Source organism: Heliconius melpomene, chromosome 17 (assembly GCF_056956725.1).
Source record: "Heliconius melpomene rosina isolate 202511_hmr_F chromosome 17, ASM5695672v1, whole genome shotgun sequence".
NCBI classification, from domain to species: Eukaryota; Metazoa; Arthropoda; class Insecta; order Lepidoptera; family Nymphalidae; genus Heliconius; species Heliconius melpomene.
The window spans coordinates 9,633,965-9,653,671 of NC_140405.1; the positions used below are offsets into that span (position 1 = coordinate 9,633,965).

Below are 19,707 nucleotides of genomic sequence, written 5' to 3' on the forward strand. Positions count from 1 at the left end.
GTAGATACCTCAAATACAAGAGCTATAAACTTACAAACATACTGGAAACATATTCAAAAAGTCAATTTACCTAAAAAAGAAAAACAAAAATTATAATCTTTTCTTATATTATGAATAAATCTATATACATTTGTTTAACTCAAACAGTCAACAGTGTGAATTTAACGAAAATAATTTACTATCATGATTCCATGCTACATTAAATTTATGTTAATAATAGGTCATCGTTTAACATTTATAAAACAAGCATTTGTATGAAATATGTAGATGCAAAGGTAAATTGGAGCCTGCGTACAAGTTTCGTTAGTTATCGCAATCTCATTTAAATATTTGATTAATATTTAACTGAGTAATTAAGGATTTAAAGTTTAACTGGGACAAAACCAAGTTAGCACCGGTCCAGGCCGATAACTCTATTAGTGAATTCAATCAATATTTTAGGGTGGTGCAACTTGAGGCCAGAAGCTAATTTGAAATTGAAGGTTCGGCTTTAAATGGATTATTTGAAGCCAAGAGAAACGATTTATTGGTATTAGTATTGGTTGTATAACAGTGAGGCACCAAGCCAATAAGTACTGCTTAGAATCTATTATTGTAATGGAATCATAGGCCATGCGTATATTGTAACACATCATTATATTTTAATATCTTTTTAACCATGCAACGTATAAAGGCCGTTATGGCGCAATGGTACAAACGTGTGATTGTAATGCGACAGTTGTCGGTTCGATTTCCACTTGGGGGAATGAATTAATATTTATTAATATTTCGCTACCACCTAGTACCAAGGCGAAAGCACGGACGGAGGAACGGACTGTCTTCATATTAGGTTCCCTCTGCCTACCTTGCTATTATGTTCGGGATACACCATTAAGCTAAAAAAAAGATCATGCTACGTATTTTAACATATTACGTAACACTTCTGAAGAAATTTAAAATATTTTTGTCATTTTGCTGTTAAAATTGGATGTTTTCAAAAGTGTTAGCTTTGTATATCACGCGAGTGCTAGAGGTTTTAAGTATTCATGCTTGATATCAGAGTAGTTGTCTCGTGAAAGAAAGTAATGCAAGATGAAATTACAAAACAAAGTTATACAAGTTTTAAAAAGACAGCAAACAACTTTAGATGCAATCGAAAAAGGATGTCAAAATTATTATTTTGTATTACAATATTCTATCTTTTTCACAAAATTGATAGTGTTATTTTTTACTATTATTTTTACAGTTCTATTTAGACAAGAAGAACGGTAAGTTATACTCGTTTTTATTATACCTACCTATAAAAATATATAAATTTCATATTTCATTTTCTCACATGAGAGGTACAATAAGAAAAGCTTGCGAAAGCGCGTGTTGAAAAAATAAATCATTCATACACTACATTCATATCGGCAAGATCAAGAAATGTCTTAATCGATTGATCTCTGTTGCATTATGCAACATAAGTTTATAGACACTTGTAACAGTGTTATATAAAACCTGCATGCTGGGCCTCGTTTATGTCTTAAGCAATGTCTGAACAAAAGTCTGGTCAAATTTATTTAAAGGTACTTATCTAAAATTTCATTTGCGAAACAAAATTGCTTCGACGTTGCTTCTATAATTATAAAGTGCTTATAGAGTATATTGTTCAATGTTTTTTTTTTGTATTTTTATACGGTCTAAGAACTAGGTTTAGGTATAATATTAAAAATATATTATGTGGCAACTCTATGAGTTTTTTGCATTTTATTGAGTTTGTTAAGCGAAACTAACAAATATCACTTCACTTGTCTTTTCTTTCACTAGAGGTATGATTTCTGCTAAAATGGAGATAACACAGTCTTCCTTATTATAATAATTTCTCATTCGGCGCAACAATGACGCATTTGCACTTTTTGATACAATCAAAGTTTGCAATTATTTTTTCTGACATTGACATATGTAACTAATGCTCTAAAAAAGTGCAATTACGTTATTTTTGTCTCATGTCTCAAATAAGCGATAAGCGTATAAGAAATAAGTAAAGAGATATTATAACGTAATATTTGTCCACATACAAGTACATGTGGACAAATATTATATATGTGGACAAGTACTACTACTGTAGTACTTGTACTGTAGTACTATATGTTAATACAATAAGCATTCGGACGATACAAATCTTGGCAACTATAAAGTGCCCTTTAGTTTAGACTGTGGGAGACAGTGCTAGTGTCTACTATAAAGTCATCTTAGTATGTGGGTCAGTAACATGTTATTATTGTTGCGCTGCATTCACCAAAATGTAATATATTTTGGTATGTTACCTCCTACACATAGTATATGTAGGTAACATTCGTTACATAATTGATATATTAAACGTTATAATGTCAGTGTTATTTATCTATATATATAAAATCGAAAGGTCACTCAGTCATCATGAAATCTCAGAAACTACATGTGCTAGGAATCTCAAATTTTGGATAGGAGTTACTTATAGGACATAGGTGCTCGCTAAGACGGGAATTTGCAATATTCGATCTCTAAGGGGTTGTTTTTGGGGTCGAAAGTTTGTATGAAACTTCGTTACTACAAATGCTAGGAGTCTCAAATTTTGTATAGACGTCACTAGGACGTAGCCATGGAGACAGAAATTAATAATAACATAGTTGACGCGGGTGAAACCGCGAGCGGGCCGCTAGTAATATCATATAACTCATGAGTTCAAAACTGATTTAACAGAAAAATCGTTTTGTTATTACCAAATTATTTATCTTAAAAACAAGAAGAAACTCTATCCATCCCTATCTCATCACTGCTTAATATATTAAATGTAGAAGGTAATAATTATAAAGTGAATACCATGAAATATATAAAAATTTTAGGGTGTATAAATATTCACAAAGCTATTTATAATTTCCAATTACGGACTCCAGGTCAACCTTTTCAATTAAATCAAAAACAAAAGGATCGAAAATACGACGAGAGTAAATAAAAACCATAGATATGTAAAACCAAACATATAATGTCAATAACATGAATATTCAGGGGAAAATATCCTTACGTAAATTAGCTTCACGCTGTATCCCGCACATGGCAGGGTAGGGAACCTAGTGTTAAGACACTCCATTCTCCATCTTTAGGTAGATATTAAGAGATATGAACTTTTGCTCGATTTTCAAACAAAAGGTATGCCTCGGAGCGAAAATTACAAGTTTCCTCGACCAGGTGGTGATTCCAATCGCGATGGTCGACTTGTGTAATGTCGCACGTGCTACTTTTGTATTGTATAATACTGACGCAAACAAAACAAAGCCTTAATTGTGACTATATAAAGGTCAAACTATAATAATGTGGTACTTGTAGAGCCTTAGTAGGTAGTTGCTACTGCATTAGGCATGCATCCATTATGTAATTATAAATTATAATATAATTAAAACATAAATATTATTAAAAATTACATGAATACATAATTTTTTTATAATTTTTACATATTTTAACATCTACAAACGATATATGTAATGATACATATACATATGTTTTTAGCAGGGAATTAGTAGATTAGTACTGTATGTTTTTTGGACTCTCGATTGGCTTTTACTTAACTTGTATATTCTTTTTCAAGAAAGCAACCCTTCCATATTTTTTTTTGGATCGAAGATGTTTATTTCCTAAAAGTCTGTTCTATAAAAAGGATAACAGAATTCTAAGTTCTTAGTAATTCTAAACTAAGTGATTTTCCACCTGCATTGCATCATGCATGTAAATAAAGTTCAAAGCTTTTGAAGTAAAAACTGAACTAGTTCATACATTCAGTATTTATGTACTCAAGTGTAATTGCATACTTGCAAGCTAGGCAAATATATCGTGAGTTATGAGACATATAAATTGGTATGAAAAAATGTATTTCTAAAGACTATTCCCGATAGTGCTCGCTTTAGCATGCATTGGATGTAAATTGAGTTGGTGAATACCGTTGGGAGCGTATCAGGTTGTAATAATAAAACTGAAACCGAAGAGAAACATTGTTTCATATTTAGCTTACATTATAATACATGTTATCGTGGCGGAGTGGGGTTGGAACTGGATCCTGATGGTAGTGGGTTCATCCCCATTTGGGGGAATGATCATATTTAAAATATTTTAGTGTGTCTTAACATCAAGTTCTCATGTAATAAAGATGAATGAACTGATTATTAATTATTAATTTCCGTTCTTCCTAAGTAAATACAATTTTTAACTGGCATTTTTGTAATTGCACAGTCTAACAAGCATAACGTGTAAGCAATGTATAAATTGTGTCAAGAATTTCTTTTAATTTACCTTATACGTGAACAAAGAGTTTATATTGCAGCAAGATCAAGCTTTCCAGCTCCACTGACCCAATTACGAGTAAAACTTGGCTTGGTTATTCCTGTTGTATAACTCTTTTTTATATTTCAAAATACCTAAGTGGTAAAGTGGTAAATTATAATTAATATAAGTAGTTGTATAAATGCTCATAAAATATTTAAAATACAATTTTAAATAAATGAGGTTAGGTTTTTATTCTGCGTTTATTCTTTCTGGTTCATCATTTTAATTGCTTTTTGTGCTTACCTCGATATGCCAAATTAATCAAATCAGCTTAACGCACACAACAGAGTAGGCAGAGGAAACCTAGTGTTAAACCACTCCGTTTCTCACTTTCCGCCGAATTTTGGAGGCATTGCGTATTGATTGGCGGATTGGAGCGAAGAAATGGAAATGACTCATAAATTTAAGTAAATATTTCATTTCCTCGAGTGGGGATCGAACCCACAAGCCCACAAGTCGCTTACACAATTAACTAACCTAACCATTGGTTAAAACTAATCAACCATTTGTATTTCTTATCTCAGCATAAGGTGTATTTAGTTCCCGTATCGGGTGGACGGCATCTGGGCTAGATTGATTCGCGACCAGCCACGACTTGGCCCTAGGTTGTAGTCGCATCACGACACTAGCCTGCAGCGTTTCTGTTTCACATTATTATAAAGCATTATATATTATTTGTTACTGATTGCTTGAAATTATAGCAGAGAAATTTCTTTCTCTGCTTCTTTCTCTTTAAAAATATATATGCGTGTATATATATACATAATAATCCTTTGCAGTGTGTAAGCGTATATTTAAATTCAAATAAATCTATATAAACTAGATCTTGACTCTGGCGTATTATACATTGATCAAGCAAAGAGAAGTGTCGTTTGAGTTTGAGCGTACAGCTGATAAGCCCAACTGAGAATGCAACTTTCTACCACCTGGGACTCTATCATGAAAATTTAAAAGTCTTAAGCCTACCAAAACAGCGACAAGATACAGTCATGTCAGTAAACATCCAGGAGGCAATTAATAAATTAAATTATGTCAGCTGACAGACGAATACCAACTCGGTTTAACCGTGTCCAAATGTAAAAAAACATTTTAAATATTTAAAAAGTTAAAAATGTGTTAAATATTTACTTATGTACATAAGTAATACATGTAATACGAATATTTTTTTAATACTTTCGTTTGAGGTCAAGGAAAACAGAAAATTTAAATCAAATTCAAGTTCAAATCTCATTTAAACTTTGCACAAAGCTCTTAAGAAGTTCTGAGGACATTTCTCACAGTCACAGATAGCAGAAACACCTTTTTATAATTTGTCGTCTTAAAACAAACTTTAAATAATTGAAATTCTACATAAGTTCAGAGTGAAATTGAAATTGGCTGCGGTTCTGCGATAACAAACTTTTGAAATGTTTGTGTTCAATGGATCTTATATTAGTGATTCTCAAGGATACTTTTCAAAGTGCTGTGCAATATTTAAAGTTTCTGTTCTATAATATTATTCATATGTTTAATCTAGATTTAAAATTAAGTAAAATTTCTGTTCATCTCTATGTTTTTACACTATTAAAAGAGGTGGTGTTGTCTGTATGTAGGTTTATAAATTAGATATCAAAACAATAAATTAGGCGTATTTAGTCCAAATTATATGGAGGATTCGTATATATAAACTTTAAATTTTAATATTATATCAGTTGTTTATGTTTGATTTAACGTAACAGTGTATAAGTAATGCAAATAGTAGCTAAAAGAAAATCATATTTCAGTAGAAATAATTAGTAATTTCGTGATAACGCAACTCCTACGCAAGATAATTAAAAATACACTTCCTATTTCACCAGTACAGTTTCTGATTTGTATTTGTACAAGATTTCGCTTCGTCATAAAGACGTGTAACAACCAGAGCTAATGGAATTATCTCTATCAGTTTTGGTACAGTTATCGATAGCAAAGCCAATTATAACAAATAGAACTGGGTTTTTACTACTTTCTTTGAAATCTCAGTGTATATTTCCAAATAACATATAGCATGATCGGCAGAGAGAATTTGCTGGCGAGACACTCCATTTTCTACTTAGACTAGAGAAAAACAACACCGCGGATTATCAGGGTAATTTAATTAATTAATTCCGTTAAATAAGGAATAACCATCACAATTACAAATTAGAATCTGAATATTTATATACATAATAAAATCGTAAAATTTTATTCTATTATATAAATGAGGTAACAGAACGATACGGTATATATTTTTTTATGTAAGGCATTTCAAGGTTGCACAGTTATAACCAAATAGCGTATTACTATAATTAGATAATAGTAATTGGAGCTGTCTAGACTTATCTACTTTTTATTTAGTACGCCGAATGTTGTGCCTGAAGAATAATAAATTTCACATTTATATTGTTGTTTTTGTATTAATTAGATACGACTGTTAATGATAGGAAAATGCTATAAGCGTACAAAAATTCTAGCAACGGGACTCGAATTTGCGTCTCTTGCATGCCGCTAAGACGTTTAAGACGTAGTAGTATACCTATCTCTAATACCACTACGAGTGCCTTTAACAATTTAATAAGTTATATTATTTAGATTAATAAATATTTTTTAAGATTAACGCTGTATTCTGCAAACAGCAGGGTAGGCAGAGAGAATCTAGAGTTAAGACACTCCGTAGATCATTAACACTTTCGTTCACCACTTTCCATCGAATTCTTGAGGCATTGCATATTGGGCTGCGTTGCCTCTTTACCAAAGGGCGGAAAATTTAAATGCCAAATATTTCATTTCCCCAGAGGGAATCGACCTCACTCACAACCTTCGCCATTCATCATTTCTACGCTACGGCGAATAAATTATAAAATATATAATTCTCTATATTTAATTATGGTACTTTCACTTACTACGTTTTTAGAAACAAACCATCACTTCAACATATAATTTAACATAATTGTACTTTATTACATTCTGTTATTTCACTAGAGTAGGTACAATTTTCTTTGAAACAACGTGACCTTATACGTAATACTGTGTGTTATATGTGTGGCTTGGGGCGTTTAATTCAAAATATATAATTGTATAGGTGTTGTATCATAGCCTTTAAGATCTAAATAGAGCGGTAATTGAAGGTTAAGTAATATTTTTTCTGATATAAACTTTTATAATGTAATATAGACAAGATCAATGAAATGCTTTGTGTTGACCTATACATATTTTATAATATGTTAAAACTGTATAACAATGAATATAATTTTTAATTTTTATTTCGCTTCTAGATGTATTCTACATGTAGGCAGAGAGAGTCTAGTATTAAGAACGGAAAAAATTGAATGTCCACGCAAATAAAATTTAAAGCGACGACTGTTTTCTTTTAAAATAAATTATCCCAATTATTCAAGCAATAAATAAATTAATAATTAGCAAAACAATAAATAAGTTATTATACTATTTAAACTATCGATATCAGTCCACCTTACAGAAATTATTGTTCGAGATATTCGCAAGTTGTCGCTATCATTTGATCTGTGTGATAGTGATCGGAAGGCTTGTAAGGTCACATTTATGTTGTAACCGTAATAAATATAATTGCTTTTTGTTTGGTTGTTTTTATTCAGATGGCCGAAACAGCAATTTTAATAAAATTATATCTATACTAATATAATAAAGCGGAAGAGTTTGTTTGTTTGTTTGTTTGTTTGTTTGTTTGAACGCTAAGATCTCTGGATCTACTGGTCCGATTTACATTGTTTTTGTTTTGTATGAAAGCTGCATACTTCAGAAGTGCTATAGGCTATATAACATTACGTTACACATATAAACTAATATATTTTAAAGTACTTTCTAATTTGACATGCAATTTATTCTGCCATGTTAATAACAACCGTCGCGTCGCTACGCAACCGTTACCGCGACATTTTGATATTGATCCTTATGAAAATAAATATAATAGTCACTCTTAGCATTTCATCTAGATTGAAATTATAGTTTACTGTATGACATTCTAATAAATAATTAAGAAGATGTCACTGATTCGAAATGACCTAGCCTTCGGGCGGCATAGTATGAGTACCTATGACCGACGCGAACGGGCAGATGACGTTGATGGTTTTATAAATTTTCATATATTTTCGAACTTTAATTGCTGTTTATATTTAATTTAAAATATACTTTGGTTCTCTTCTTATTTTATTTCATATTGTTGGCAAAAAATATTTTTAGGTAGTTTTTAGGTACGGGTTCTAGGTACTTTTTCTAATATTAAGAATATCCTTTCCAGATATTTTTTCTAATAATATGTCTCTAACTATTATTCTTTTTGATTATTTAAGCTTATATTTTCTTACTAATTCTATTGAAAACTGAAAATATATTTAATAAATATTCTTATAGTTTGAGCAGGCGTAGCCGCGTCCGGGTCCACTAGTTATTTAATAATTGTCATTATCAAACACGTCGTTGAGTTGCGTCACTCATATACAATGTTTTAAAAATAAGGTGAAAAGTGGGGAACGGTGTGTTTTAATACTAGGTTCCCCCAGCATACTCTGGTATGCGGAGAAAAGCTATGAGCCTAATATAAAGCAGATTTGTAGAATCTAACAGATTTCACTATAAAAGCAGCATATTAACTATCTTCCTAAGTATAAAAGATATGGTATCTTATACATAATTATGTAAATTAAAAAAAATTATTAGCACTTATTGGCCATGGTCCATGACGTCAATAAATATTTATTGAACAATTTGTGTTATTGTACTGTTTAGCAGGTTCAGGGTCATTGCTTTGAAGGTGTCTTTTTTGTAAACGCAAAAAACATGTGTGCTACCTACACGTACTAAAATTATTTATATTACATATATATATACTTGTATCTAAATCTTTATTTATTTTCTTCAAAAGCCAATTCTGAGAATCTACAAATTACTGTGAAAAATATTTCGATATGTATGATTCGATTTGTTAGAATATTTCGTAATATCAATTTTCATGAATTTGTTCCAGAAATGTTCCAGTTATCGACATTATAATAAAACATATACGTCGATATAAGGTCCTAGTGGCTTATAACATGACTGTAAAAATATTCGTGATAGTTTTGAATTCAAATATTACTTAGGGAATTATTACTTTTAAGGTAAGTACTACTGTACATTTTATTAAAACTTAAATGATACTTATGTTTTTAATTATGTTTTAAAATTAAGACAGATTTTTTTAAATTAGATTATATTTTGTCTTAGTTTTTTAAGTTTAGTATATGTACATGATTAACTGTTTGTCTTTTTAATAAAATAAGCCATAATGATTTATAACAAACTAATTTTAAGTTACCTACTCAAAAATCTATACAGCAACTCATGGGAAGTTATAAGATGTGATGTTTCCCTCTTTTTGTAAATAGAAACGCTGTCTCCCGTAATAATTTACACTAATGGAATCACTTGACAAGTTCAGGGCCGAACATGCGTTGAGGGTTGCTCGCCTTTGATATAAGGTGCCTTTGGCAAGGAAGTAAATGGGGGCTTAACATTTGAATACAAAAAGTAATAAATTTTGGGAATTTTTGAATGGTTTGGGTTTAGGAGGGTGTGCTGCGAATAAGGATTCATTTCGTTAATGCTGGCTGCAATTTGTCGGATTAATTTTATTACAGAAAGAATATTTAAATAAAATTTAAATTTTAACCTTCAAACACTACATTTTCGACAAAAAGTAACTTCATATAAAACTCATACTTGGTTATTATATAATAAAAGATGCAAAATTTTTGATAAATGCTAACATTCTTTATTATTTGTTCTCAAAATATAACATGTTCTAACTATTTAAAAAAACCATAGAAAACATAACTTGTATCTAAAATGACGTAAAAAACGTTTCAAGTAATATATAATAATCATTCCCGCTAATGGATTGCCTTGACAAGTTCAGGGTTAAGCGATTGAACTTGAGTGTTCTAGAACAATCTTACGACCTTGTTACTTAGGACTTTTAATATTAGATATAGTTAGGTATTCTTAGAGTAATAACACGATGATCATATTTAATAACAACATGATTTAACGTTTTTTTTGCTCTTAACGTATCTAATGGAAAATTACATATTTGCCTGACAGGTGAGGAAAAAGTGGAAAATTACTGTCGTCCACTTTGAGTTACCCAACCTCCTCTAACGTAACTTAACGCCGTCACTGGTCTTGCAAACGAAATTAATTTGTCTTGAGTGGGGATTGAATCCGTAACCACCGCCTCTACAGTCAAAAACTGTGCCTTAATTTGATATGTATAAATAGAAACAATCATAAATATGTTAAATAAAAGATTTCTGTTATATGAAGTTATATTATTACTTACTTCAAAGAAAATAAATCAACAATTAGAATCAATTTCCATGCAATCAACGCTAAACATTCAGCTCTTATTAGTAGAATTGAATTGTTCCAATACAAATAGTCGGTTACGCAGTAGGAGTAGGTCACAACGCAACACAATCACCCCCCGGGGAAATTATCCCAACATTATCTAAGTTTGGTTAGCGCTAACTACTATAATGTATGATGTAATACGTGACGAGGTAGATAATTAAATAATATAGAAGTAAACATTAGTTTTGCTTAAAGTTTCTTTACATTAGTTGTTTTTTTAGGTTGACGCCGTAACTCATATATTAGGGTTGGCAGGGGGAACCTAGTGTCAAGACTCTCCATTCTCCATCTGAGGTGGCGGAGCTTAACGCCTTGCTTTGTCTTATTACTAAAGCGAGGAAATTAAGATAATAATACATCTCCTAAGTGGGAATCAAACACACAATAGTCAATTTTAGAACCCGTCGCTATGCTGCTGCGCTACAACGGCTTCGTTATTTTTTTTATGAAAAAATGTTTTCTTATTTATCCTGATGAGACCAATTCCAAAATCTACAAAAATTGACATTGAAATATATCCACTATGCCGACGGCGTCGTTCAGGATATAACAAAATAAAATTAAGGAACTTATGGCATATTCGCCATTTAATTTAAATTTAAATTTATATAATGTACATTTAAATGAAAATACATTAAATATAACATATAGGCAACGTGACTAAGACACGTGTATGTAAAATAGGTTTTATATAGGAACGTTGGAAGCATAGCTAAGGTAGCTTTTATTGAAATGAGCAGCATTTAAATTCTCTTTGAACTGTAAAAACTGTGAGGGATGGAAATAAAATTTTCCTACAACAAGTAAAAACACGATAGCTGAATGAAGATTGAACAATATCTTTTACGAAACAATAAAGTTAATGGAAGCTGCAACGTTCCGAGTGAAACGTTTTTGTATGCAATAAATTCTATAATTATTTATATTTATATAATATTGAAGTATTGTTGCATTGAATTATTTTAAATATTTACTTTGTTTTTAGCTTCACTAAAGCCCCTAGGCCACGTCTTGTCTCATATTTAAATAATATAGGATATTGTAACCCCTAACCCCAAAACTGATTTATAATTGAAAAAAATGTAGTTTTAAAAACATATACATGCATAATATCTTGCTCTTGAGAAGACAGTTATGCAAACTAAGTCTTGTGTACACTTAAACTATGTATAATCCTTAAACAATTCCTTAATCCTTTAAGAGGGGGCTTAACTGTGAATTCGGGCTCATTTCACATCTACAAATATTAGATCAAAGATAACCTTAGCTAACGTTAACGTAACAAGGCTAAATTAGAAATTATGTGGATAATATAATGTGTATATTCAGATTAGTATGTATATTATATCTTACTAGTAAGTCACTAGTGAGATATAATATACCTAATGATATATTCCATACAGTACAGTGCAGTAGGTACGGTAAAATAAAAATTAAATTCTTCAATAAAATCTTTTATATTTTTCTTTCAATAATGATAATATTTAAAGAACTTGACTTCGAAGGAAGCAGAACTCGTCAAGGCTTTAAATTCGTCAAGCACCTTTATATTTGCTTTAACAGAGACGACGCGACGCCGTGTATGTAAGAAGAAGATCAAATAATTTATAGTCTAAAATCATAATAAAGCTTTTGAAAAATATAGAAAATAAGAAAAGATATCACCAATTTTATTTACTTAAACATTGTTTAATTTTAAATTATCATACTGAAATTACCTTTCTAATAAGTCCAAGAAACCTAAGCAACAAATATCTGCTTCATTATGGATTTACATAAGTTTTCCATCCGCCTTTCATTCATCTTTACTTCAATGAATATTTTTTTTTAGCTCCACGCTACATCCCGCTCACAGCAGGGTAGGCAGTGAGAACTGAGTGTTAAGACACTCCGTTCCCCATTTTCCGCCAAGTTTTGGATGCATTGTGTGTTGAGTGGCGGACGCACAACCCCACGCTTTGCTTCTACATCAGAGCTAAAAAATGAAAATAATAAATATTTCATTCCTCGATTGGGAATCTAACTCACAACCACCTTCGTGCCTATGCGCGACCGTCCTCACGAATATGTAAGTACTGTTTATATTTCATTCTATGAGACTAGCAATTTATTTTCTCCATGAATAACATTATGACAGGAATGCAAGTAGGTACACAACGCCTGAAGCGTTCAAAATCAAATTTCAATTGCATAGTAAATGTTTCACACACATACTGTATGGACGTTTCAATTAAGGGGCAAGAGATAAAGGGCGAATTAGCCGTGTAAGTGCTCCTACGAGCGACATTACAGACTGACACTATGATAATTCCTGTGATTTGTATCTACTCGTAGATAATAGTATGCTTGTGGGCGGTGATTAAATATAGTAGGTTTTTTTAAAAGTAATTGTAGAAGCGTATAATTTACATAGCTTAACTAGTTTTAATTATTTAAATATTAAATTGCATAATTAAATTCATATTCGTATGTATAATTATATGATCTAAGAGAAAAATGTTTTAATAAAGTTTTTTGTAATATTTAACATAGCTTCACGCTATATCCCGTGGATAGTAGGGTAGACAGAGGGAACCTGGGAGAATAGTGTTAATGCGCTCCGTTTCTGTATATGGTTTGCAGTGTACTGTTCACACATAATACTCAAGTTCTTATATATTTTATTCCTTTAATTTGTTATTATTCTTTTTAATGTGCCTAAAGTTTTTAATTCAGTAACATCCATTATTTAATAAAAACATTAACCAATATTACAAAATTCTGATTTTTTTCTATACTAATATTTTAAAAGGTTTATGTGAATGTCTACGAGTGAAAAGTATTATGAGAGAACTAATAAAACAAAAACACTCTTGCAATGTGTATAAAAATTTAAGACAGTGTAAAATATATAGTATCTGTGAAAGTTACTGAGATTGTCCGTATACAAAAGACGGTTATTAAATAACTAAACGATTATTCTCATAACAAATTGCTAAACTGTTATAACGACGTTATAAAATAATAGCAATCTCAAAGATTAAAGTCTTAACTAGCTATAAAGAGCTAATAAGCTGATTACATCGGAAGTCGGTAAATAAGTTCAACGTGTAGTAAATGCGTAATACTCTACTGTACTGAGTTGCAATTTAGAAACTTCTGGAAAATTTCTTACCTTATATGGTAAGATCATAAAGTTAATTTTGTTTTATATATCTCGTTTGTACCTTAAAAGTATTAATGACTTGTAATATAGCCCTTTAATGACGTTGAATATGGGTTATCAATAATGTAAAGACAATTTCTAAATTAATTTTAGTAATTTCATTCAGAATTGTGGGTAACATTTAGTCGTTGTCTTTGATCTTTACTGCTATGTTAACAATATTATAATATATCTTGAGTATGTATCGCCAAACATGGATCATGCTAGTCAAATAATTATAAAAGTAAAAAGTTTAATTTAAATAAAACAACGGTTTTTATATATTTTTTAACCAAATATTAAATATTTCATTCCCTCAAGTGGGAATCGGATCTACAACCGTCATTTACAGTCGCACACTTCTGCCCCTGCGCCACGACGGTCCCTTTTATATTCTTAACTATAATATTAAGCATCGGCTTTTATTTATTGTGAAGGCATCGTATATCTTATGTACAAACAACCAGTCCGGCTGGAAGTGACCTCATCGCCAACTTGTTCTGACTAACCTATGATGCAATTTTATCTTTTTTATTTATGCAGAGGTAACGTACCTTTATAATATATCACTTAATTATTTCTTCTCCGAACTTGGAATAATATTAAGCTTATGCTTTCGTATATTTTTTGAAATATCTAAATTAGTCTCATTGTTTCATTTTATAAGGAAATGTTGGGAGCTTTTCAAAGATAATCTGGCTGTAGTCAGTAGCGAATAATTAATTAATAAACATTAATTGATTCAGGAGTATAAATTAGGCAACTTAAATTTTGTGATTTTTTCCTTGAAATTGCTTTTGTGGAATCAGGGGAATCACGTTTGTACAAAATTTACGTTTACGGTTTTTTCTTTAAGGAAAAATTTGGATAACCTTCATCTTCATCGAATATTTTATAATCATAGATTTTTTATTTCTTATCAGAGTAATTTATTGCAATTATAATACGAAAAAAATTGTAGATAACATAACTGAAAGATATCTAGCGAATGAACAATGTGACTTATTGCAACATTTTCATAATATGACTGTTAAATTCCTCCCACGTGTATTATACTGGAACTTCACTAGCGCTTGCTAATAAATGATAAGTTACTTAGAAAAAGGTTATGCAATTTCATATTTCCGGTCCAAAAGTTTTGAGGCACTCACAATATTTCGAATTATTTAGTAAAAACAAAAAGTCGAGAACGGATATGTCTTCTTAACATAGAGTTGGGCTGGATACAGAGTGAAGCTAAAAAAATAGTAAAAAAAATAAAATAAAATGTCTATCTTTCTACTCTCCTTTAATAGTAATATTGAAATTGCTGTTGTGGCCTCTATAATCGCCAAATCTATCACCAATCACAAAAATGTGGGAAGAAGGTCAAACATGTAACTTAAAGACTTCTAAGAATATGATAGATATTTTCTAATATTTTACTCAATTAATAATTCTAAATATTGTAAATGTTTAGAACTTTTTGACGTATCGAAATCTTTTTTTTTAACTTTACGCTGTATCCTGCATATAGCAGGGTAGGCAGAGCGAATCTGGGAATCTAGTGTTAATACACTTTGTTCTCATTAAGATCACTTTCGTTCCTTACTTCCCGCCAAATTCTGAATGCATTGCGTTACCAGAGCAAGGAAATGAAATTATTACATACATATTTCATTTCGAAGAAGAGAACACACACAACCTGCGTGTTTACAGTTATGGGCCTCAAAGTCTAAATTAATGTTAAAATTTGAAAATTCAACAAAAACTAAAATCGTTCATGGGTACTTCTGGAATTGCTGGACATTTTAATTTGATGAGCAATGTATGACAAAAATAACTAAATAAATAAGTATGACGTGTTTTATCTAGCATAATTATTTCAACTTCATTTATATTCATTATTCATATCTAGTAACTTCAATAAAAAATCCAACCTCAATCCACAATTTGTCCACGAGAATAATTTATCTGCATAAATCAATTAGGTCACACAAAATCAGGGTCGCGCTTCGTTATTGCTGTAGAGTCTCAAGTTTTTTTCTTACAACACTTGACATTTCCAAATATAGGTAAAGTTGTGGATTCAAAGTTTATCGAGCGGAGTTGCAGCAAGTATTTCTGGTTGGCAATGAGTACGAGAACGGGCTCGTTATGCAATCGATAAACAGCTTGGCTCGAGAGAAAAAATATATATCTTTGATTTGAAATCTCATCTTGTTTATGGGACACATGTACAAGTATAATTACAAAGGCTAATGACAGGTTTTTACGACGTTCGCACGACGCTTAAGGCTGGGTTGATTTAATGTGGAGTATAAAATATTTATTTTTATGAAATATACAAATGTTAAATATATTTACAATATGTTACACCGTCGTAGCGCAAAGGCACAACATCTGATTATAAAGTCAACCGTTGTGAGTTCAATTTTCACTCGTGGCGATAAATTATTTTCACTTCTCTGTTCTGATAATGGAGAACGGTTCACGGAGAAGATAGGTTTACTCTGCATACTCTGCTACATGCAGGATACAGTATGAAGCTGAAAAGGCTCAAGGATCGCATGCTGTTATAGTTTTCGTTGATCGATAAGGCTCGAAAGCTATATAAGGAACGACCAACGAAAATGAGCCCTACACAAATAAAGGTCAATACATAATTTCTATGGAAAATGAATATGATATGAGATGTCCAGTATCAATAGCCTATGACAGGTGAGAAGCGGAAAATATAACATACGATATCAATACATATTGATTACAGAAACTCGGCGCTAAAGTTCAACTTCCAAGAAGATATAACGAGTATTGTGTTTCAATGAAGAACGCGTGAAGGTAAGTATATTATTCGCTTCCACATTGTACGTGGTGGGCATATCAACTGTACTGCTATAGGTTCGAAGCCCATTTGGGACAAAAATTACTTGTCTATATATATAAAATCGAAAGGTCACTCACTCATCACGATATCTCAGAAACTACATGTGCTAGGAATCTCAAATTTTGCATAGGAGTTACTTATAGGACGTAGGTGCTCGCTAAGATGGGAATTTGCAATATTCGACTTCTAAGGGGTTGTTTTTGGGGTCGAAAGTTTGTATGAAACTTCGTTACTACAAATGCTAGGAGTCTCAAATTTTGCATAGACGTCACTAGGACGTAGTCATGGAGACAGAAATTAATAATAACGTAGTTTACGCAGGCGAATCCGCGGTCGGGCCGCTAGTTATTGATAAAGGGTAAAGGGGTAAAGGATGTAGGCGGCATACGTGTAAATAAAACTGTATTGGCCATAGTAATCTAAAAGGCAGAGAGAAGACGACGATTTTGGCTTTTGATAGCGTAATAGCATTTTAAAGTTATTACGGGCAAATCCTTAGGAGAGAACTTATTGAAGTTTGACTTGAGCATATTATTAGTCGAAACTTTGCAAAAGTCATTGAGTTATAAACAACTAGCAGGTATAGTTATTTATGTATACAATATTAGCATCTAGCAGGTGGTTATTGAATTTGTAGTAGGTAACTATTTACTAAAAAGGATCTTTTTAGAAAAAATATTAATCCTTTGGTAGCTTTAATATAAAAATAAGAAAACAATTTTTACATTGTACTTTCACCTTATTAAAAAATAAGATGTCAAGAATAAAAAATTGGGTTAAAGCTATTGATCAGGAAATTTTCACATAATTAAGAAAATCTTTTAAACGTAATACTTTTTCTGTCATTAAATAGTTACGGTGAGAATTGTATACTAATAATTCATGGAAATTGCCTGGGAAATATGTAAGCTTCTTGCTTATATTCCTCGTGGAACTTTGTTTACTCCATATTTAATCTGGATAAAATACAAGTATTTATACCGCGTCAGGTTTTATCCGAGTAAAAAGAAGCTTTTTATGGAATCCCATAAGTAGCACGACAACACGAGAGCACAGAGATCATGTCGCTTATAATGGACAGGTGTAAGTTAATAAAATATAAGAAATTTCTCAGCAACACACTTGTAATAACATTGTATTTTATCGTATATATTTGTAAGATAATTCTAGCGAGTTACTTTTAGGGAAATATAAATAATTTGTATTCTTAAAGTATGTAAATATATTTGTGTCTTATCATTCACGTTTTTTTCTTATCCTTATTTTTGATTGCCATGTCAGCTTAATATTAGCGACTCAGTGCCTTTTCTGTTAGTTAAAAATTGAATTATAATGAATGCTGGCTTTGCCTAAAATACATATAATACATAATTTAGGATAAAAAAATAACTTACGTAACTTACATAACTTACAGAATGTGAAAAGATTTCTTCGAAGAGACCCAATGATATGTGGCACCATTTGCACAATGCCTAATCTAAAAGCTGACCTGAAAAAGGAGCTGCAGGAGAACACTCTAATGCACCTAGCTTAAGTGCTATTCTTATATCTAGGCCATCGCTAGGCTGCACGCATGGCAAGTTTTTGTGCATCTCTCGTAACTATGCTATTTCCTTCATACTGGGAATGTTCTATGCATTTATAATTGGTGCGATTGCAGATAGTTTGATTAATTTGAATTTGTCTTACAATGATATAATTTTGTTTTAATTAATTATAAATATATTTGTTTAATAATAAACGTTTTTTTATAATTTTTGACAAATTGGTGTGAAGTTTGTCGTTTCTCTTTGTTTATTTGGTGCAGATAGAAATCTACTTGTACCTAATCATAATAATGGCAGTAGATGCATCTACTGCCATTATTATGATATTGCAATATAAGATTAGTACACTTTTCCATTATAAAAATATATATTTTTAGTCATTTATAAATGTTATGAAAAAGTCAATCTACGCATGTTTTCTAGAATAAACCTCTAGGAGTGGAAGTAGCGTCAGTTTAAACATTATTACATAATAAGCAAAATGACACAAATATTTGCGGTTTTTTTACTGAAATAGCATTTTTTTTAATTTTAAGGAAATAAGATAGGATCTTTTTAATCTACGTAATCATTTGTATTCTACCAAAGCTCCTAAATTGTATGGGTTCAATTTAGTTAATGAAAATTGGCATGTGTCAAGCACAGCCATGGCATGTTATTGTGTCAAACTAAAATAGCCGTACGACGAAAATTGGCATGGCCAAATTAAATTTAATATATTTTTTTAATTTTTTGTTAGTTAATTAGTTGTTTAGTTTGTATATTAAGGTTTTCGAATAACTACGAATAATATAACAATTATAATATAATATCAAGTAAAAACTATTTTCTTTCACTAGTTTTTATAGATGAATTAAATAAAAATAAACTTTTTAAATGTTTATTTACAAATTGTAATTCCATGTAGAGAACATGTACCGTTCGGAATCTTGCAATAATTATTCTAGACACGACTATTAATGGATGCGACATTTAATCCAACCGGTCATATATTGTTGGATAAAAAAAACACATAGGAGTCGCAAATAGCAGAAATGCAGAATAATAGAGCAAAGTTTTCACACGTACGTTTGTTTCTACGCTACGTATATGTGTCATATGGATCTGGTACAAGGAAAGCGTATAAACACATACCTCTATTGCTCTGCAGGTTTCTGCTATTGCATTTTTTGTTTTTTTTGCCATAACTAACCTGTTTACACGTTAGTTCTGTTCCACTAGATATATAAAGTTACGAGTATATAGGGATTTCATGCAATCATGCTTATGTCCAAACATTCCTATGATTCAAACATTGGAATTGAATCATGATTGATTCATGCAGGTTACATAGACACGGGATATTTATACACAGACTATGCGATATTAAA

At 31.0% G+C, this 19,707-nt stretch overlaps 1 protein-coding gene across 10 annotated transcripts in view; it reads right to left on the reverse strand.

Moving 5' to 3' along the window:
* Positions 1 to 19,707, reverse strand: part of Prosap (SH3 and multiple ankyrin repeat domains prosap) — a 145,022-nt gene that overhangs the window by 48,438 nt on the left and 76,877 nt on the right. The gene's annotated exons all lie outside the window — the stretch shown is intronic.